Source organism: Natrix helvetica (assembly GCF_964273705.1).
Source record: "Natrix helvetica genome assembly, chromosome: 1".
In the NCBI taxonomy this organism is placed as follows: domain Eukaryota; kingdom Metazoa; phylum Chordata; class Lepidosauria; order Squamata; family Natricidae; genus Natrix; species Natrix helvetica.
Window position 1 is genome coordinate 277,839,446 of NC_138548.1, and position 22,520 is coordinate 277,861,965.

A 22,520-nucleotide genomic window follows, 5' to 3' on the forward strand; every position below is an offset into this window, starting at 1 on the left:
ATGTAACACCGCTCCTGCGCGAGCTGCACTGGCTGCCTGTGGTCTTTCGGGTGCGTTTCAAGGTTTTGACCACCATCTTTAAAGCGCTCCATGGCATAGGGCCCAGTTACCTGCGGGATCGCGTCCTCCCACATACATCCCAGCGGCCAATTCGCTCTCACAGGGAGGGACTTCTCCTGGTGCCATCCGCTAGGCAATGCCAGCGGGCGACGCCAAGGAGTAGGGCCTTCTCTGTGATGGGCCCAACCCTCTGGAATGACCTCCCCCCTCGACATTAGAACCACCACCGACTTCCGCTCCTTCCGGCAGAAACTGAAGACTCACCTGTTCCGACTGGCTGGCCTGGCATAATTTCAACGCCTACCTCCTGGCATTTATATTTTTACTGGTTTTTAAGGAGATTATTCTGTAGACTTAATTTTATTGGGTATTGGGATTTTAATGTCTGTTTATTTTAATTATTTATTAGCAATACAGTCCTGCACATCTTTTATCCTCCTCTTATCCACCTATTTTATATTTGTATATATATATTGTCCATTTAGTAATTTTAATTGTTTTAATTTTGTTCTTTGACATGGACTGTACACCGCCCCGAGTCCCTTTCGGGAGAGGGAGCGGTCTATAAGCGCTAATAAATTGAAATTGAAAATTGAAAACGTGCAAATGCCAAAATGAGAACAAAATTTATTGCAACTGAGTATCAGCTTCTGATTTCTAGAAAAAGCGTATGCACATAAAATTCAATAAACTGAGTCTATAATGGAAGATTTGACAAATTGGAAGGCAAACTATTCTGGGGGATGGCTTCAGTCTACGAAGCCTGGAAATGAAAGCTCCATGCATTATCTATTAAATGAAATACTTGAATTGGCCCTCAGTTATCTGAAAAAATACTTTTGCAAATGTATTTTTCCATCCCTTTCTCTTTTAGCAAAATTAGCAATGAAATAGGGATAAGAAGGTTATTTCTCTTTTAAACAAAACCTTCTGATTTTTAATTACCTATATTATGGCTTATCTCATTTGGGGGGAAAAGCCCTTCCTCCTTCCTTGGGTTGCTTATTGTATAATTTGGAATGATAACTCTGCTTGAGAAATTGAAATATTTGTGAGATTTCCAAATACGGGTATGTTGGCCTTATCACATTGTTCCAAATGATGCTATACAAGCTTGTATATTGATGAATAAACACAGGCAGCAGCTGTTTTTCTATTTTCATTAGTATGCACAAATTGGCTGTGCTGAATTGCTTATACTTTTATACACCACCCACAACAATACATTTAAAAACCATACTTAATTAGCTTAAAGAATTATCTTCTGGTTTTAATTAGCTTAGGGGATGACGTGCAAAATGTATCCTTTTACATACAGAGCTTTCATGCTGAAAAAAGAAAATGTTCTCTTATATATCAGACACAAAATAATAACATTGTTTTTACTTCTCAGTTTCAAGAAAGGAATTCAGGATTTCCAGAACTGATACACAGAATTACAGGATGTTAGAGCTGAAAAAGGTCTTAGTAGTCATTCCATTCTACCTCCTTGGTCAAGGACAGAATCCTGAAATTCCATTATATCTGAAAAATGGTCAACCTTTCTTTAAACATCTCCCTAAATCAAAGTCCATCACCTCTCAATGCTGCTATAGTCAGTCTATATAATCAATGATATTATATAGCAATAGCACTTAGTAGCAATCTCTAGGCGGGTTACAATGGCAACATTATTTGCATATTGCATATTGCCCCCAAACAATCTGGATCCTCATTTTACTGACCTTGGAAAGAGGCAAGGTTGAATCACATCAGGATCAAACTCCAGGCTGTGGGCAGATTTGGCCTTTAATACTGCATTCTAACCACTGTGCCACCAGGGCTCCCATATACAGTAGAACCTCTGGTCACAACCATAATTCGTTCTATAACTTTGGTCGCAAACTTATTTGGTCATCACCTGAACCTAATTTTGGAAATTTGGTGGTTATAAAAAAAATGGCGCGGAAGGGGGAAATAGTTGGGAAAAAAATTGTGAATATTTTGGTCAGAACCCAATTTGGTCATGGTCAGAAATGACCAGAGGTTCCACTATAAGTAGTCTTTTCAAGTTGTGAAGCTGTTGACTCTTTTTATTTATTTATTGTATTCTTAAGCCATTTGTATCACCAAATTCCAGGTAGAATGAAGCCTTTTGCAAAAGGATTGTGTTAGGCAACACTCTGTATCATGCTTGTTCTCAAATTCCCATAATTGCATTGCCAAATTGGGAACTGCGTGCGTGCAATTTGAAATGGATCACACAAGTCTAGAATGTTCATTGTGGTTGGCTGATTTTCAGATGGAGTCTGCCAAATAGTTTTCCTGCAGTTACTCCCTATTTATTTATTTTGCTTGTTTGCTTGATTGCTATTATGTTTTTTGGCAATATCCGTTTTCTGTCCCTTCCACCTGTTAATTCCAGTCCTATTTGCTGCAAAATTGAAACATAGCATGCCCATATAATAGTAGGCTTCAAAGTGCAATTCAAGTTGCTAGTTGACACCCTTAAAGATGTACATTTATGGGCCCAGTTTTATTTATGGGAACACCTCAACCTAATGGCTTCAACCTGTATCATCTGATCTGGCAGAGTGAACAAGCTCTAGGTCCGTGATGGTGACCTATGGCACATGTGCCACAGATGGCACACGGACCCATTTCTGTGGGCACGCCTGGTGTTGCCTGTCAGCTCCAGTGTGTGTTGGCCAGCTGATTTTTGGCTTTAATTTTTGGCCATTTTTCATCTTCAGCGAAAAACCGCCCAACGCGCAAACCGGAAGTTTGGAAATGGACTTTCCTAGAAAGCTTCTGTAGCTTGTGGAGGATGAAAAATGGACCTACCAGGCCCACTGGAAGCTGGAAAATGGGACGTTTCCAACCTCCAGAGGGCCTCCAGGGGTGGGGGAGGCCGTTTTCCCCCTTCCCAGGCTCCAAGAAAGCCGTGCAGGCATGTGTGGGGCAGCAGGGTGGCTGGGTGAGTGTCACACATGCATGTGCAGGGGGTACAGCATGGGGGGCACGCAAGCATGCCCAATAGCATGAGAGCGAGTGCTTTTGGCACCTGAGGCGAAAAAGGTTCGCCATTACTGCTCTAGATCCTCTGGATGGAACAATATCACCTTTTGGGCCTTAAGAAGTATGCTTAATATCCCCCCCCCCCCAATATGGACAACCTCAACCTTAATGGCCTTTCAAGAAGCCATAGAAACTTGGTATTTCCTCCAGGTATTACTTTGGGAGCTCTCGTGGGGGTATATGAAGATGTTTTATGTTTTTAATAAGAGGGCCTCGACGTGGGTTTTGCTTTGTTTTATGGCTGATGTTTCTAATGGTATATTCACTGCCCAGATAAATAGGCAGCTTTCAAAATTTGATAAACAAACAAGTTTGTTCATTCCTCCATATGACAGGCCTTCCAATATTGGAAGGTAACTCTCCCTTGATTTCCTGTAAATCTTTTGTTAAATCTTTCTCCTAAATCTTCAGATTAAATGTACACTACACAGGTCCTTCCACTGTTCCAGAAACTTCCTCATTACAAGGTTAACATGGGTTGCTGTTTGGATCTGCCAGATACTTTCTTGGACATTTATGCTCGTTGTTTGGTAAAATTTAAATGAACGAATGTAACTTTTCATGCAGTTACATCAGAGGCATCGCTACCAAGTGACTGAGAAAATTGGATGCTGAACATACGTTTGTGACACTCAATCTGTTCAGTCATCATGATATGTAAAGCTATATGAGGTCTTCAGGGCTTATCTGTTTTTAAAGAATGAGTCAAAAAATAGTAAGTATCTCAATTGTCCTCTTAGATCCCCAAGTTGTTAAAGTTATTGCATAATCTTTTTTTTTCAAAAAGTCATAGCAAATTCCTTCATATTCTATTATCATATATACACAAAAAGCAAGCCATACAGAATCACAAAATTATTCTAAATATATAATAGTCCCCTAATAGGTAGTCCTCAACTTATGACAATTGAGCTTAACATTTTGGTTGCTACGTGAGACAGTTGTTAAGTGAGTTTTGCCCTATTTTACGACCTTTGTTGCCACAGTTGTTAAGTGAATCATTGCAGTTATTAGTAGGAGATAGTAACATGGTTAAGTAAATCTGGCTTTCCCATTGACTTTGTTGATCAGAAGGTCATAAATGCCAGTTGACAAGCATCCAAATTTTGATCATGTGACCATGGGGATGATGCAATAAGTGTGACAACCAGTCAAGAAGTCACTTTTTCAGTGCCATTGTAACTTCAGTGACAAAATGAAGTGTTGTAAGTCAAGGACATACCTGTATATGTTTATCAATGGACAAGTGGGACAAATATATGTATGTATGTATGCATGTGTCTACGCATATATATGTGTTTGTGTATGTGTGTGTGTGTATACGTCATATATATATATATGATGTACTAGTCCACATTTTATCATTTTGAAAATGACATTTTCTATATTTTTAACTTTATTATGAGAGAGAGAGAGAGAGAGAGAGAGAGAGAGAGAGAGAGAGAGAGAGGGAGGGAGGGAGGGAGGGAGGGAGGGAGGGAGGGAGGGAGAGAGAGAGAGAGAGAGAGATTGATTATTAAGTGAACCTATAGGAATTTTCTTTTTTTCCTATTTGTAGGCCAGTGTCCCAGCCTCCTTACTACAGTAGTTTTGCAAGGACAAGATTTTTTTTTTTCTTATAAGGGTATCAGTTCAATTCTACAACTTTGAGATTGCATGTGGAATATTCTTGATTAAATATTATAGGTAGGAAATATCCCACATTCAGTTTTGTGGATAATCAGAATCTGTGTGGCTTCTTCATTGGTTTTGAACAAGGTAAGAGATCAAAATGTATCTTAGCTCAGACAAATTGAGAACAGTTTGATTTTGAATCCTTACATGATTACACAATGCCATCACATATTATGGTGTTCCAATTCCGAAGGTTTGCACATGTGCAAGTGTCCTTTAAGACAGGGCTTCCCAACTCCTGGGCCAAGGCCCATTCATAACTGAGTTATGAATGAGTAATGGGCCGGTGTGCATTTGCATGCGCAGCTCAACTCGCATGAGTGTTGGGCCGGTGTTCACACCTGCACACAGCCAGCTCAACTTGCGTGACATATAAATGCACACAGCTCAACTCATGTGAGCAGCAGGCTGGCGCACAAACATGTCACAGTTCGACTCACACAAGCAACAGTCTGGCATATATACACATGAGTGCCAGCCAGTTACATGTGTATGTTGGCCCATTGCTTGCACGGCCTGGTTCCTTTCTCTCTCCCCCCCCCCCCCCCATCTCCTGAGCTGCCAAGCTGCAAAGGTTGGGGACTTCTGCTTTTAAGATACTTATAAACATTAAAGTTCTAGTTAAAGAATCCCAGGAAATTGAAAAGAACTCTTCAGGTTTTTATCCATTCATAAGCCTATGCAAAGTCTGTCCTTTCTAGCATTACATACTATGTCTTACAGGAAAATTGCTTATGGCTTAGACAGAATCCTTATTTTTCAGAAAATCATGCTCCCTTTAATGACATATTCATATAGTGTCAGATGGCAAGCTGCTTCTTTCTTTGGTTTGGTTCACTTTTTCTTCTCTGAAATAAAAGCTTGTATCCTCTGGCGAGTTGTTTTCACATTTTACAAATACCTTTGGAAAAAAATATTGCTGAAATGATCCTGATATGCTTTCAAGCTTTGTTGGTTTAAAAACTGGTGTTCCAGATTGATCTCAGCTTGCTTTTGTATTCTGTAATCCTTTAAACCCTCTGCAATCCACAGACAATTTAAGAAACAAAACTATATCTGGCTGGCTGTCAGATATCTTTTCCATATCACATTTCCTTTCATGATTTCTTGCAGATATTTGTTTTTCAAGAACAGTCTTTTGCTATTTGGGGCACTCACTTTTTTACACTTCGGGGTATTTACTTCAAGAATGGATTGGGTATTTGATTTTACCAATTGGTGAACCTTCAGCAAATAGTTGCTCAATCCTTTATTTTTGGATCATTTTGGGGGGAAACGGGCCAATGGGCTTTAACTGGAGATTTAAGTGCTTCTTACTGGTTCCCCTACCAAATTATACGTATCCTACAAAGCAAAGGGGGGTCTTCAGGGTGAGGTGCTACTTCAGGCCATGAAATAAGTGAATCACATTTGGTGCCAGTGAGGTCAATTTGCCTTGTTTTGAGAACAGTGACTCTCCTGTATCTGCTTCATCTGCGTACAAACCACTTTTGCTGAGGATAACAATTTGGACCCTTTGCAATTTAGAAATAGCAAGGCTCTTCTCCTAATTAGAGGCTTTGAAGAGGCCAGCTTTTCAAATGAAGCACATCAGAAAAGTTTGGGATTATTTCTGCTTTCTAGTGCAGAAAAGATATTAATTCCCAATCTGCATGAGAACTGAAGTGAATTGGGACTTTTCATTTTTTATATTCAGTATTGTTCTGAGACCCAGTTGCTGCCATGGGATGGGGTGATCTCCTGTCACTTGCTTCAACTCTTGCCAACCCAGCAATTTGAAAGAGGGTGACTCTGAGTAGATAGATGGGTACCACTTTGGTGGATAGCTTAATGAGAGTATGAAAGGCGCTCCCAAATGGGCATCTCCTGGGCAATGATGATGTTACTGACTAATCCTTTCAACCCACAATCACAACTCAAAGGTTCTTATAGATGACCGTCACTCTGTCAAAGTCCTAGGAGTACTCATCTCAAATGATCTAAGCCCCAGTGCTCACTGTAACAGCATTGTCAAAAAGGCATTAAGAGTTGTTAACCTAATTCTGTGAAGCTTTTTCTCCAGTAACACTGTACTGCTAACTAGGGCATACAAAAGCTTTGCCAGACCAATCCTCGAATACAACACTTCTGCCTGGAATCCATACTGTATATTGGACATTAATACAGTCAAGCAGGTCCAGAGGTATTTCACAAGAACAGTACTCCACTCCTCTGCTCACAATAGAATCCCTTATGTCACCAGCCTTGAAATTTTGAACTATGTCGCTTACGGTCTAAGCATAGTACACAAAATTGTCTGCTACAATGTCCTACCTGTCAACGACTACTTCAGCGTCAACCTCAATAATACACAGGCAAACAATAGAATCAAACTCAAGGTAAACCGCTCCAAACTTGATTGTAGAAAATATGACTTCAGCAGTAGAGTGATCAATGCCTGGAATGCTCTACCTGACTCCATTGTTACTTCCTCAAACTCCCATAGCTTTAACCTTCAATTATGTACCGTGAACCTCACACCATTCCTAAGTTATCTGTACGGGAGGTGCACCAGTGTGCCTGCCGTCTTTGTCCTACTCTCCCCATTTATTTGTACTCATTTCATGTGCTCATGTCCATGTTTATACTTATACCTGTTATCTCATACATTTGACAAAATAAATAAATAAATAATTGTAGTCCTGACATGACTGTAGTAGTTGTGGTATTCTTTTATACAGGAGCTCAGGTTAGCAAGCACAGGGCCTCCTCCATCTATATTTTCTCTTTGGAAACATACCTGCAAGATAAATTTGATAGAGAGAGAATAATTGCCCCCTGCCTAGGAACTTCCATAGCAGAGAAAGGACTAGATACTGTGGAAAAGCTATTTTAGCTTTTGAAAATGGAAATAAACAATACTTGTAGTGTAAAACCTTGTTTAGATTTTGTGTTACATCTGTTGATTATTTCATTTTCATAACAGCATAGGTTGTGGCAGTGATTTTCAGTGCAAGTGACACTGAGAAGATTGGGGGATAAATGTAAGTCAAAGAAAGATAGAATCAAATGTACAGGTGTAGACTAGGTGGTACCTGACTTAATAGTTGTAACTATGAGAAGGATCTTGAAGCCCTGGAGGACAAACACTTAAATATGAGACAGCAATGTCTGCAGCCACCAAAATAGCCAAGCAGTCCTAGGCTGCATTAAGAGAGGATAGAATCAAGATTATGTGAAGTTTTAATACCATATAAGCCTTGGTACAACTGCACCTAGAATATTGCATCCAGTTTTGGTTGCCATCAGAGGTGGTATTCAGCTGGTTCTCTCTGGTTCAGGTGAACCAGTAGCGGTGGCTGTGGGAGGCTCTGCCCACCCGCCCCAATATAATGCATGAGCACTGCACATGCGCAGATGAGACGCACACGAAGCAAGCACAAGTGCTCTCACATTTGCGAACCGGTAGGGAAGGTAAGTGAATCCCACCTCTCATTGCCATGATATAAAAAAGATGTTAAAACTCTAAAAAGAGTGCAAAGAAGAGCAATAAAGATGATCAGGGGACTGGAAACTAAAACATATGAAGAAAGGTTGCTTGGGTATGTCTAGTTTAATGAAAAGAAGGATTAAGTTGACATGATAGAAGTGTTCCAACATCTGAGGGGCTGCCACAAAGGAGTCAGCCCACTCTCCAAAGCACTTGAAATCAAAACAAGAAGCAATGGATGGAAACTAACCAATGAGAGAACCAACCTAGAACTAAGGAGAAGTTTCCTGATAAAACGATTAATCAGTGGACTAGCTTGCCCAGAAATTGTAGCTGCTGCTCCAACACTGGAGATTTTTAAGAAGAGATTGGACAGCCATTGTCTGAAATAATACAGGATCTTCTGCTTGAGCAGGGAGTTAGATTAGAAGATGTCCAAAGTTCCTTCCAAATGTATAAAAGTTTGACAAAGTTGACATTGACCAGAGATACCTCATATTATTGTTTCTACATTATTCTGAATGTTGTTTTGTAACAAAGCTACTAATGGAGACTACTCCGATTAGAAGAGGAAAAGGGGACATTATTAGCCTGAACAAAGGAAAATTAAAGCTGTGGGTGCATTCATGATGCATTTTCCCTCTGCCCTTCCTTGGAATTATCATGAATGAGCCTGCATGAGTCTTTTGTTTAAAAGAATGGGTTATATCTCCTCCATAGAAGTAGACATTTCATCCGAGTTATACACCACTGTCCTATGTTCTCTCTCTCTCCTTAATATCTTTTTCACTAAAATTGGCTTTTAGCATTGAATAAACATATATTTGAAGAGTGACATTAAAGGTTTTGTCAGATTATAACAGTGACGTGCGGTGAGGTTTATGGCTGGTGAGGCTGGTGACGTCATCAGGAAGGCGGGGAATGGGACCACGTGTGCTGGAGGCTCAGGCTACCTCAGCCTCCAGCATACATGATCCCATTCTCCGCCTTCCTGAGCGTGCTCCGCCGGCTCGCGCTCCGCAGTCCTCGAAAGCGACTGGGGAATGACGAGAACCTTCCTGCCTCTGCTAGACTTTGCACGCTCCTCGCAACTGCATATTGCAGTCGCGAGGAGCGCGCAAAATCCAGCAGAGGCAGGAAGGTTCTCGTCATTCCCCAGTCGCTTTCATGCCTTCGTCATCCGGGAGCGCTGACAATATTTCTGCCTCCGCCCTCCGCAGCTCCCAGGCACGCCCGGACGGAAGTAGCCAGAATGGCGCCAAGGCAGTCCGGCGGGCGAGCGACCGAGGATCAGGCTGCCTCGCTCGCTCTTTCATCTGCCCGGACCGCCTCAGTGTCGCTGTGGCTACATCTGTCCGGCCGCGCCTGGGAGCTGCGGAGGGCAGTGGCAGAAATGTTGTCGGCGCTCCCGGATGACGAAGGCACAACATTTCTGCCACCGCCCTCCGCAGCTCCTGGGCGTGGCCAGACGGATGTAGCCACATATATAATACTATGTAGCCATAGTATTATATACCATTATTTCATGAAGAGAGGTGAGGCTCTGCCTCCCCTGCCTTCCCTGACCGCACGTCCCTGGATTATAAATATATTTATGGTCAAATGTTTCTATTTACAGTAATTACCAATAATTGCCAAGTTAATGGCTGAAATTTTAAGAGCATCAGAGCTCATTTGATAGGAAACATGGTTTGCAAAGGAGGAAGAAAGTGAAATGGTTTGCTGAGCTGATAAATATACATCTCAGCCAGGCATGGTCTTTGTCTGAAATTATTTTAGAAAATAATTAGCAAAACCTGGAGAAGGACCTTTGTATGCTAAAACCATTTTTGTATTGCTATTTAGTTGAAAAACAAAGCAAGAGAAAAAAATACACATGAAAATAATTAAAATAATACAAAGAAAAAGTATAATGAAGTTTATAGTTATACCAAAAATATTACTTCATCAAAATTTAATTGGCCCTCTTATATCACTTTGTGAAATCTTTAAATCTGTAGTTTCATTTTAAAAAAAACCTTCATGGAGCTTGCATATAGACGAAGTAAGATCTTTTTACATCCATTCAAACTATCAAAAGACATTAAAAGAGCCTACATTAATCTTCTTTGATATTATCACAGTTCTTTATAAATAAATAGTTCTTTATTTTTTTAAAAAATAATTCATAACACAGAGCCAGTTTGGTCTAGCGATTAAGGCACCAGACTACAAATCAGGAGATTGAGTTCTAGTCCTGTTTTAGGCATGAAAATCCCTTCCACAGATTCAACTTTCATCTTCCCACTTCAGCTTGGTTAAAACCAATTGACACTAAGATCGCTCTGCAAAATTTTTCTGCTCTATCTTCAGTTTATAGAATGCATGGAATTGAATTAAAAGGGGCAGCGGTGAGAAATTATAACTTTAAATTAAATATCCTGACCTCTTCTGTGAAAAAGCTGGTTTTAATAATCTCAAGTAGAAGGGGGATTTTTCTCCTAAATCTGATTCAACTACATGCAGTAATGCTAGGGGTTTATCCCCAAAAGGCTTGATACAAGTTGGAATATACTGAACTTGCTTTCAGTAGATGGAAGAGAAAATAGCTACAATTTTCCTTTGAGCTTTCTGGGCCACCTATAAAAAGTATGGTTTTAAATTCCCAAATGAGTAGGAACTCTTAAATATATAATCTGTCATCTCTTCAATATTAAATCCATTTAATGAGTCAGATCCATTTCTAGGGTCTTTTGAAGAATACAAACATTTTATTAATTGACAGGAGCTCCTGTTGCCTCCAAAACGAGATAAACCTTGAAATGATTTCTTTAGCCCTATTGATGACAATGACAGGATAAACACATCATCTGTTTATAACAGCATCCTTATGGGCCTGCCAGCAATGAAATTGTATTTTAGCTAGAAGATGGACAATGGAATTAATATAAACACTAAATAGCAGTACATCTACTGTATAACAGTGATGGCAAAACCTTTCGGGACCGAGTGCCAAAAAAGGTCACCCGAAACATCACATGTGTGCACACTCATCAGGGATGCATTCTGGAAAAGCCAAACTTCTGGGTTCTAGCACTCATGCATGCCCAACAATTAGTTGGCTTGCGCACATGCGCACACCGGTTTTTGGCACTGCCGCACACATGAAGAACAGCTGATTGTCCCACATGCATGCGTGGCAGAAAACCAGAAGACAAATAGGCAAGGCCATGCATGGCTTTGCGTGCCACTTTGGGCATAAGTGCCATAGGTTAACCATCACGAGCCTATAATATAGCCTTGCTTAACTCCTTTTCTAATAGGGACTGAATAGAGATCTATTCTTACTGCATTTCATTTTATAATAAAATTAGTTCAATAAATGGTTTCTGGTGTGGCCCAGCAGCGGCCGGCTGAGCTGTTGGTGGACTCTGATAGCGATGAACATTGTGGGACTGCTCTGGAGGATGAAGAAGACTCTGGAGGGTGTTTGGAGTCAGAGCAGGCCTGTTGGCCACCAGGTGGCATCTGAGTCAGGGAGCAGTGAGGAGGAACAGAGGGAGGTTGTCCCTGATATGTGTGTGCGTAGAGCTGAGAAGAGAAGGGAGCAGTTGTGTAGAAGACGTCATAGAAGGAAATAGGGACAGGTGGCTACTTTTGTGACCCCTCCCAAAGAGTTTATAGGTGGAGCGATGGGAGGGGAATCTTTGCAGGAAACCACAGTCCACTTTACTAGCCACTGAGAAAGCATTCCGTAAGTCTAATCTTGGTTTCTTGAAGATAGCATTCTAGGCTCCTAGCCAAGGGGTGGCTTTATCTCTGTCATTAGTCGTGGCAGACAGCCAAGCCTGTGTCTGCATATTCATTAGAATCACGGGACAGAACAGGTTTCCATTTTATTTATTTATTTATTTATTACTTGAACTTATTAGTCGCCCCCTCTCCCCACAGGGACTCGGGGCGACGTACAAAAGTATTATATAGCGTACAGAGGAGGTAAGAATAAATAAATAAGTTACAATACCTAAAAAAGTTAAAACCCCAGTGAAATTAACCCTTAAAAACTAAAATTACCAATTAAAAATGCCCTGGGCTGGAGAGATTGTAGTATTATGCCAGGTCAGCTAGTCGAAACAGGTAGGTTTTCAGCTTCATACGGAAGGAGCGAAGGTCGGTTGTTGTCCTGATGTCTGGGGGGAGGTCATTCCAAAGGGTGGGGCCCACTACAGAGAAGGCCCTACTCCTGGGCGTCGCCCTCTGGCACTCTCTGGAGGACGGCACCCGGAGTAGTCCCTCTCTGTGTGAGCGGACGGGTCGCAGGGATGTATGGGGCAGGACGCGATCCCGCAGGTAACTAGGCCCTGTGCCATGGAGCGCTTTGAAGGTGGTAACCAGCACCTTGAAGCGCACCCGGTAGGCCACAGGAAGCCAGTGCAGCTCGCGCAGGATGGGTGTTATATGGGAGAACCTCGATCTCCCCATAATTACCCGCACGGCTGCATTCTGGACCAACTGCAGTCTCCGGGTGCACCTCAAGGGGAGCCCCATGTAGAGAGCGTTACAGTAGTCCAGGCGAGACGTCACCAGCGCGTGAGTGACTGTGCGCAAGGCCTCCCGGTCCAAAAGGGGCCGCAATTGGCGCACCAGGCGAACCTGGTGGAACGCCCCGCTCGCCACGGCTGCCACGTGATCTTCCATAGACAGCTGGGCATCAAGGAGGACGCCCAAATTGCGCGCCCCTTCCACCGGGGCTAATTGATCGTCCCCGATGGCCAGCGATGGCATATGCTGGTTGAACCGGGAAGCCGGAAGCCACAGCTACTCTGTCTTGGAGGGGTTGAGCCTGAGCCTGTTGTCATCCATCCAGACCCGTACGGCTTCCAGACACCGGGACATCACTTCAACAGCCTCGTTGGGGTGGTTTGGGGTGGAAATGTACAGCTGAGTGTCATCAGCGTACAGATGGTATCCCACCCCAAAACCATGGATGATCTCGCCCAGCGGCTTCATATATATGTTGAACAGGAGAGGCGAGAGGAGCGACCCCTGTGGGACCCCACAGATAAGGGGCCTCGCGGTCGACCTCTCCTCTCCTGCCAACACACATTGCGTCCGGCCAGAGAGGTAGGAGCGGAACCATCATAATACGGTGCCCCCGACCCCCAACCCCTCCAGACGGCGCAATAGGATACCATGGTCGATGGTATCGAAGGCCGCCGAGAGGTATGGTATTTTGGAAGAGGTATGGCTTTGAATCACATATGGTAGTTAAGCAAAATAATGCTTTTTAAGATTTTCCAACAAAGAGTAGAGCTCTACATGTACAATAAGATGCAGAATGTTCTTTGGCTTTAGAAAAGGCCAAGGAACAGAACACATTATAGTTGATGCAAAGAAAATAACAATACCAAAAGAAAGTCACTATGGACTTCACTGATTATAGAAAGGACTTCAATTTTGTTGACTGCACCAAGCTGACCACATCAGAAAATTAGAGATTCCATAAAATCTCTCATGAGAAACTTATAGAAGTGTCAAGAAGCAACAGTATGAACAGAATATGATGAAACAGACTGGCTCCAGGCTGGCAAAGGAGTGTGACAAGGCTGCATATTCACCTCTGATTTATTCAATCTGTAGGCTGGATATGTATATATTAAGGGTAGCTGATTGGAATGATATGAATGTAATTTGACAACTGAATGAAGAAATATAAGTAATGTGCACCATGCTAATGATACTACACTGATATCCAAAACTGCAAAGAATATGCAAGCTCTAGTAAAAAATATTAAGGAGCAAAATGACAAAAATGAGATTAAAATTAAATCTAAAGACAACTAAACTAATGGCGACAGCATTATAATTGGCAAAGAACATATCAAAGTGAAAACAGCTTTTGCTTGAACTGGAAGGCTATCAGGGAGAGATTAAAGACAAAGCTATTCAATAACCTAGTTTTATTGCCCATATTTAAAAACAGCACCATAACTGAAACAGAAAATCTGCAGTTACCAACTATAACACTGTACCCATATATAAGAAGCCTAGTTTCAAATCTTACATACTTTTCTTCCACCTATGTATGTCCTAGTGGTCTTTGAGCCAGTTATTTCTTAATCACAGGATGATTGATATATGTACAGTACATTGTTGTTGTTTTTAATTTGGTCCAGAAAACATGTAAAACAGACAAAAAAAAAATTAATCCAGTAGTTTTATATCTGGAGTGCTTATTGTTAACAGCTTTAAGTAAGTTTAGCATGATATATCTATACATTTTGACATATGTCTAAACTACAAATAAATATAGATGTCTAAAATCTAGATGCTATTGTAAACTTTATATAATAATAAAACTCAAATAATACAGTACATTTGAGAGAGTGATTCTTTTGGTCCTGAAGAAGAGATTAATGTGTCTCTTTCTTATTCATGGTTGGACCAATGATATTAGATTCTGGACCATTTTTGTCCAGTCAACTTTCTCTTTTGAACAAAGGCTGTTGTGAAGATGGACAGACAATAGATCCAGATGATCCTGGAGGAAATGGATCATCTGGGTCTCATAATATAGAATACCACATTTGGAAAGGATCTTGGAGTTCTTCTGGTCCAATCCTCTGCTTGAGCAGGAGATACAATCCTCTGCTTGAGCAGAAGATACAATCCCCTGCTTGAGCAGGAGACCCTATACCAGACTGATTGTGTTTCAGTGAGGTTTAAGCCAATTTATATAACAGTGAAATGACATTTCAGTTGTGCTTTTGGTAGAAGCAGGATGAATATCAAGTATACATCTTAGTGCTCCTTGAGTTCTTAGTGCCTTTTATCAATTATGGTACCCTTTAAAACCAACTGCAAGATTTGGGGTTGGAGGCATTGTGTTACACAGTTCTCCATATTCCTGACTCACAAGGAAAACCATGAGCACAGAGAAAAGGTTAGGTGGAATTGCTTGAATACTGGACTACTTTATGATGGGAATGAAAGGGAAACAATGGGATGAGAAAGGAGAGAAATGGAAAATTAGAGAAAGAAAATCACTGAAAAGCACTCATACAAAAGTGGGAATGATGATGATGAACTGAAATCTGTTGAAGTTTACAAAGGATGTCACATACTTTATCACAAAGAACAAGTTGCTACTTTAATGGAAATAAGGATGTATCAAGCTACTGTATCACCATTTCCTGAAATACAACCAGTTGTTCAAAAAGCTATAATTGGGACAACCAGTAAGGATCACTGTGTCCAGTCTAACTATCCTTACCAATATGTTGCATAAACAAACATGAAACATGTTATTTAAAAATGCCTCTTTTTTGGAAAGAACATCTTGCCCTTTCCAGCACAGTGAGGCAGAGAATTGGATACAAGTCAAATTAGAGACTTAAGTGAGTTTTATTAGAATATTAGAAATTACACTATTCTGCATTATGTGCAGGATTCATGCTCAGCTGGAGCCCTGCTAAAACCAAGGAGAAATGCTTGTGTTTATGTCAAATGGCAGGGAAGGAAGGAAGAGAATATTAGGTTAAATGGCTAACTGGTCTGGACTAATGTCAGACTTGTGATGAGGCCATAAAGTGTGCAAATCACAGTTCCTTGGAAGGGAGAGAGATTTCAAAAGAGGGAATTTAAAATTTGCTGTCTGTTTCACCTCATTTGCAGCAGTTGGTTGATTATGTTTTGTGCAATTTCTTTTATGGAAAGCTCATAAACCTTTTTTTTTTAATGGAAAAGCCTGGCTTGTTTATTTTTATGGGAAAGAACAAAATTAATTTCTTGTACTTCCCACCCTACTCTCAACAATCAGTTCCACATAATAAAAAGGGCCTTATTATTTCTTGCCCTCATGATGAAATTTGCCAGAGAATCTGCCTTATGGTAGGATTCATTCCCCAACAGCAAATTCCACTACATTCTGTCTAACAAAGACAAGAAGCGTTGCTATTGGTAGTTTTAAAAAAAATCAGATTAAAAAGTGTGTAGATGATCTGTTGATGGATATCTGTAATCTTTTTAGTGTGATTGTTTCCTACCAAAAGACAGAGAAAGGACATTTATCTTTGTTTTCAATGTGAGTAATTTTCTCTGTTCCTCCAACGGCAATTTTCTTTTTTGATATTTATACTCTATGCCTTTATGAGGCAAGCTAATTTTCAAATGCCCCTCTTCATATTCTGTTGGTATAAGCAATAACCAAAGTGTTGGCTCCACAGTGTGTCTAGTTTTGGTTTGTGCAGTGGTGACAATGCATAAAGGCACTTTTGCTGATACTTCTTTCTGCTTATGTATGAAGAAGGCAGTTGGAGGCTAAACAGGGCAGAAAAAAAAACAAAGCTTATTCCAGTGTTTCAGTACCTGGCAGAGTGGGTAAGAAACCTTTGGACAGTAATTTTGTCTGGCACCTGTGAAATTATCAAACAGAATAAGACCACAGAAAAACTATGCTGTCCTTCTCCCTGACCACGTAGGTTGAAGGTGGTCATACAAATGAGAAGAAAGTGGGAAAGAGTCATACACTGGTTAAACTAAAACAAAAGTAATTCCTAGAAAGAGAATATGTCTAAGGAAAAGATGGCAGACCACAGTTTGCGCATCACCAATTTCCAGGGGACTGACTTACCACCAGGAAAGCCAACCCCACAACCAGTGAATTCTACAACCCATTTAGGTAGAGCAGCAGTAAACAAGAAACAACTATGTTGAATTGGGCTACTAAAGTCTGGGGCTCCCTGCCATTCACAGTGTGCCAAATAATCTTCAATCTTAAATGCTGTTTGAACAAGAAGACAGCCTTGGAACCTATAAGTTGGCTTTGTAAGTGGTTTTTAGGTCTACTGCACAAGATAGTGTCAACCTACTGATCTAAATATTTTAAAATAAATATTAGAGATGCTAGAAATTAAGAGTTAAGAATAATTAAGAATATTGCGGAAGCATGTACCATGAGAAAACTAGTGAGGTTGTTCATATTTCCACTTGCAGATAACCTGAAAGTTTCCTTCTTGGGGAATTGTCCCAAAGAATTCACCTAAGCAAGTAACAAGCTATCATTCAGCATACCCAAAAGATAGCAGTAGCACTTAGCACTTAGATTTATATACCACTCCGCAGTGCTTTACAGAGCTATACCCTCTCTAAGTGGTTTGCAGAGTCAGCATATTGACCCCAGCAATCTGGGTCCTCATTTTACCGACCTCAGAAGGAAGGAAAGGTGAGTCAACCTTGAGCCTGGTGAGAGTCGAATTGCCGAACTGCTGGCAGTTGGCAGTCAGCAGAATTATGCTGCAATCTAACCACGGCACCACCACAGCTCTTCAGTAAATGATGCTATTTTGCGTGGAATAAATTAACCACACGTATAATTTGTTATGTCAGTCTGGGATTAGTTAATTTGTTACATGCGTGTAAAGCCATCATGGTTCAATGCTATAATTTGACTCAGCACTCACGATGCTGCCAGTCTACCAACTGTACTTTAGCCATCTGTGTTTCAAATTTGAGGGAGCCTGATATATAAACAAAGTAAAATCTGTGGTTGTTTGATTGCATGCAAAGAATTTAGTACATTCCTAGAGTGAGCAACAAAGAACTAGGTGAATTCCCTACTCGCTATATCAACACAACTCGCTGTGGGGATGTAGTATTTTCAGGTGGCCAAATCTCCCTGCAGCCCTTCCAAGTCCTTTTCACTCAGAATATAACAGAGATCCTACCCATCAAACACATTTTTATTAGCAAGTATAGCAGTCAATGGCTTTAAGCAAAGGTTACGCCAAAGCAAGTTGGCACGTACTTCCAGAACTGGTGCAGCTATTTCTAAATTCATATAGCAATTGCAGACAGCTGCAGGAAGTCTTTAGGGAAATGTTGGTGCAGAACATACAACTCATTTACAGTATAAGGCCAATTTCAGCCATCCATCGCTAACTTATTTTCATTCTGTTCAGTAGAAGGTTCTGTTTGTAGGTCTCTGTATGTAGTCATAGCTTTGTGAGCCTCAAGTAAATTATTATGATGTAATGGGATGTGAGAATAACATTGGGAGACAGGAGAAAGAACCACAGCCTAAATAAGGGTCTGATGAAAGAAATCTGTGGCCAAAGAAGAGATGGGAAGTGGGTGTAAAAAGCATTTCAGAAGGGACCCTCCCTAGTTCTTTGGAAAGTAAAGGCAGAGGGAGTCAGACTAGCAGATTCAATTACTGTAACCATACAAAAAAGATAGCATTAGTAGCCATGATTCTGCATCCTCCTGAGTTCTGTTTTCACTGGCAGAGGGTTGCAAGAGACTGTTGTAGCCAGGAATGGAGCTTGGGAGTCCATTTTCATTGGCAGAGTGCTTGGGCTACCACAGGTGCCCCCAAGTGACATTGAGCTGCCATGCTCCCCTGGTCATGTCCCTCCTGAGGTCAAACACAACCTGATGTGGCCCTCAATAAAATTGAGTTTGACACCCCTGCACTAGATATTCAGTGGTAAAAATCAGCAGAGCGAGGTCAGTGATCCAAGAAAATAGTACTGTTACTACAACTAACTTTTGAGAATTCTAAGATGCATTCCCAGATCTACACACTATTTAGTTAACCAAGGCTTGTAGAAGGATACTGGAAAACCCCAAAACAGCCCCATATAATACAGCATGTAGCCTGCCGAGCAGCGTTGCATAATCCATCAGCAATTTTTTAAAAAATCAATGAATATGAAGCTGCCACACCAAAATTCGTCTTGCTTCAGGCCTTACTGTGGCTATTTACTCATTCCCTTTTTATTCAGTTTTTGCATTTGTTATATTGTATTGGCTATGGAGTGACAAAGCCTTGTCTTCCATTTACTTAATGGATATAAAATCTCAATCGTAACTTATATTAATGTCTTGCATTTACCTCTCACATCAAGATTGCCTTAGAGATTATTGGAAGGATTGGTTGATTATTGTGAAAAGAAAAACAAACAAAATCCTTTGTTTGCTTATGATTTATCCTAGCAATTGTCCTTGTGGGTATTCAATTGATGCCCAACAAATAGTACAATGCATCTCTTTTAAATAGCTATACATCTCTTTTGTAAGACATTTGCTTGTGGGATACAGTATATCTATCCACCACTATAGTAACTGTCCAACCGTCCAACGTATACTGTACTCTTTTCTTCCACAGGGGAACTTAGTTCTTGAAGCAGAGAAAATATTCGGTATCATTTCCCTCAATGGGATGCCAGTAGAGATGCCCTTGTGATACAGTCATCAAAGTCTTCCCTCTATTTTAATAAACAAAACAAAAAATCTCTCCCAGGGTCTGGTGTAGATTACTAGTGCTCCATTTCGTGGGCTTTTACATAGCTCTCTTTCCAGCCAGGCCTTTAGCAGATCACTAGGGAGATTCTATAAAGCCCCGATGGAACCAAATCTTTGTCCTTCTACACGTGGCCAAATGGATGTCATCATCAACTATATCCTTTATTGTCCTATGAGACACTGGTGATAGATATACATAAGGGATAAAATGCAGAATGATTGAATTTATTTCTGAATTGCGAATACAATTCTTTCTTATGCATCTAGGTGCTATTTCTGCTATACTCTCCTTTACACCCAGAAATATTTTTTTTATATTATAAATTGTAACACAGCTTTTTGTTCTATTTAACTTCTGTGCCGGTTGCATTCTCATCTGATCTCACCTTATATTCCACAGTCATAACAATTATCTTATTACAAGTTGAGGGTAAACAGGAAAAACCACTGTTGGCTGTAAAAAAAAAGGTTATTTCTATATTTTGTATCTTAAGGATACCTCTTCATCTCCTCTGATGCTGTATTTGGCATTGATGTGCAAAGTTTCTTTGTTAAGATAGTCCGGGAGTTGTTTCTCCTGACTTACGCTTTCAAAGCTTAATATTTTTACTAGGCAAGCTTTTTGTCACTCTTTTGTTTGCTTGATTCTCTCCCCTTTGGTGGATTGTTATTTTTAATGTTTTTACTTCGCATTCCTTTTAAAAAACACACAACCCTTTTACAGCTGAAAACCACTTAAAACTAAATGCATTTTTCGGACAGTAGTATACTTCCCACACAGCCCTTGTTATGTCATTATTATTAGTTGTACTGCTTATCTGATGTCATACGATCATCACATTTCCTGAATATTTATGACTTCACTATTTTGCATTATTATTTCAATACATTTTAAATTGAATGTTTTTTTTCATATACTTTTCCTTTAGAGAAAATTGAAATGTATGAAAAGATAAATTCACAGCCTTGAATGACAGGCATTTCTCCTTCCTTCCTAAGATTCAGAGATGTTACCTAGCAAAGAGGTTTAAACCAGCCCTATTTTAATTGGAGAATGTTCCCAGAACAGAAGCCCAGTGTATTTATGAGGGAGTAGTACACTCAGGAAGACTGCAGGGAGCAGAAAAGACACAAAGCCAAAGGAAAACAAACATAATTTATGCTGTAGCCCAGGGCTGTCAAAACTCAATTTCATTGAGGGCTGCATCAGGGTTGTATTTGACCTCAGGGGGCTGGGTGAGCATGGTCAGCTTGACATCACTCGTGTCGGGGCATTCTGCCAGTGGAAACAGAATGAGGGGGGGGGGGCTGGGTGCAGTTCTCCTACGCTCCATTTTCACTGGCAGAGGCACTGCGGGCCTGTCCTTTGCTGTTTCCAGGGTGGCCCTGTGGACCAGATCTAAGCACCTCATGGGTCAGATGCGGCCTGCGGGCCTTGAGTTTGACACCCCTGCCGTAGAGCAATTGCCTGAAAGGAAAGTCCTGTTGAGATAGAGCCCAAAGATGGGGAAAGAGGCCAACCAGTATCTGCAAAGAAGGGGATGAAGGAAGCCCACCATGATCAACCATCTGGGTGCAGAATTTCTCAAACCAGTTGCGGGAAGAGATGTCTGTAAGTTCAAGGGGTAAAGAGAGGAAAACCCACCACAGATAGGAGAATAGCTGACATGTTCACGTCTTTCTATTTGAGTTTTTCTTTTTACACAGTTTTACTGTGCTGTTTTTATTGAGTCCCTATTGTTAGGGTTTTATTTATTTATTTATTTATTTATTTATTTATTTATTTATTTATTTATTTATTTATTTATTTATTTATTTATTTATTTATTTATTTATTTATTTATTTATTTATTTATTTATTTATTTATTTATTTATTTATTTATTTATTTATTTATTTATTTGATTTGTATATCTGGGTGGCTCACAATTCAATTTCATGTTCTCCATCCTGAGTTATGTATCAGTTGGACAGCTAGATGTATCAGATGAATAAATGAAAATAACAATATTTTTAACTAATAACAAAATATGGATTTGTAAAAAAAAAAAAAACCCTGTGGAAAATGAAAACTGTAGATAGCCTTGTGAACATAAACCCATAAGGAGTTCCTTTGGAGAAGTGATCCAGACCCCCCAACAAAGAGACTTAGATTGTGATCTCCCAATTCCATTAGTCTCTTATTCTTAAATACCATAGAATAGCCCGAAGCACTCAGAAATGTTCCTTGAGGATGGGCTCCAGCACAAGTCTGAAAGCTCAGAAGACAAAACCTCTGGTTATGGTGACCAATCCAGATTGAATCCTGCAATATGATCCTGGGACATGTATATTCACCTTCATTCGTGAGTCTCTTACTTCTTACAATAATACAATAGTAGAGTTGGAAGGGACCTTGGAGGACTTCTAGTCCAACCCCCTGCCTAGGCAGGAAACCCTATACCGTTTCAGACAAATGGCTATCCAACATCTTCTTAAAGACTTCCAGTGTTGGGGCATTCACAACTTCTGGTGGCAAGCTGTTCCACTGATTAATTGTTCTAACTGTCAGGAAATTTCTCCTCAGTTCTAAGTTGCTTGTCTCCTTGATTAGTTTCCACCCATTGCTTCTTGTTCTACCCTCAGGTACCTTGGAAAATAGTTTGACTCCCTCTTCTTTGTGGCAACCCCTGAGATATTGGAACACTGCTATCATGTCTCCCCTAGTCCTTCTTTCTCTTAAGCTAAACATACCCAGTTCCTGCAACCGTTCTTCATATGTTTTAGTCTCCAGTCCCCTAATCATCTTTGTTGCTCTTCTCTGCACTCTTTCTAGAGTCTCCACATCTTTTTTACATCGTGGCGACCAGAACTGAATGCAGTATTCCAAGTGTGGCCTTACCAAGGCATTATAAAGTGGTATTAACACTTCACGTGATCTGGATTCTATCCCTCTGTTGATGCAGCCTAGAACTGTGTTGGCTTTTTGGGCAGCTGCT

The 22,520-nt window shown here is 40.5% G+C and overlaps 1 protein-coding gene across 2 annotated transcripts in view; it reads right to left on the reverse strand.

The window, feature by feature from the left end:
* The window catches only part of FSTL4 (follistatin like 4), a 520,328-nt gene that overhangs the window by 56,876 nt on the left and 440,932 nt on the right, over positions 1 to 22,520 (reverse strand). The gene's annotated exons all lie outside the window — the stretch shown is intronic.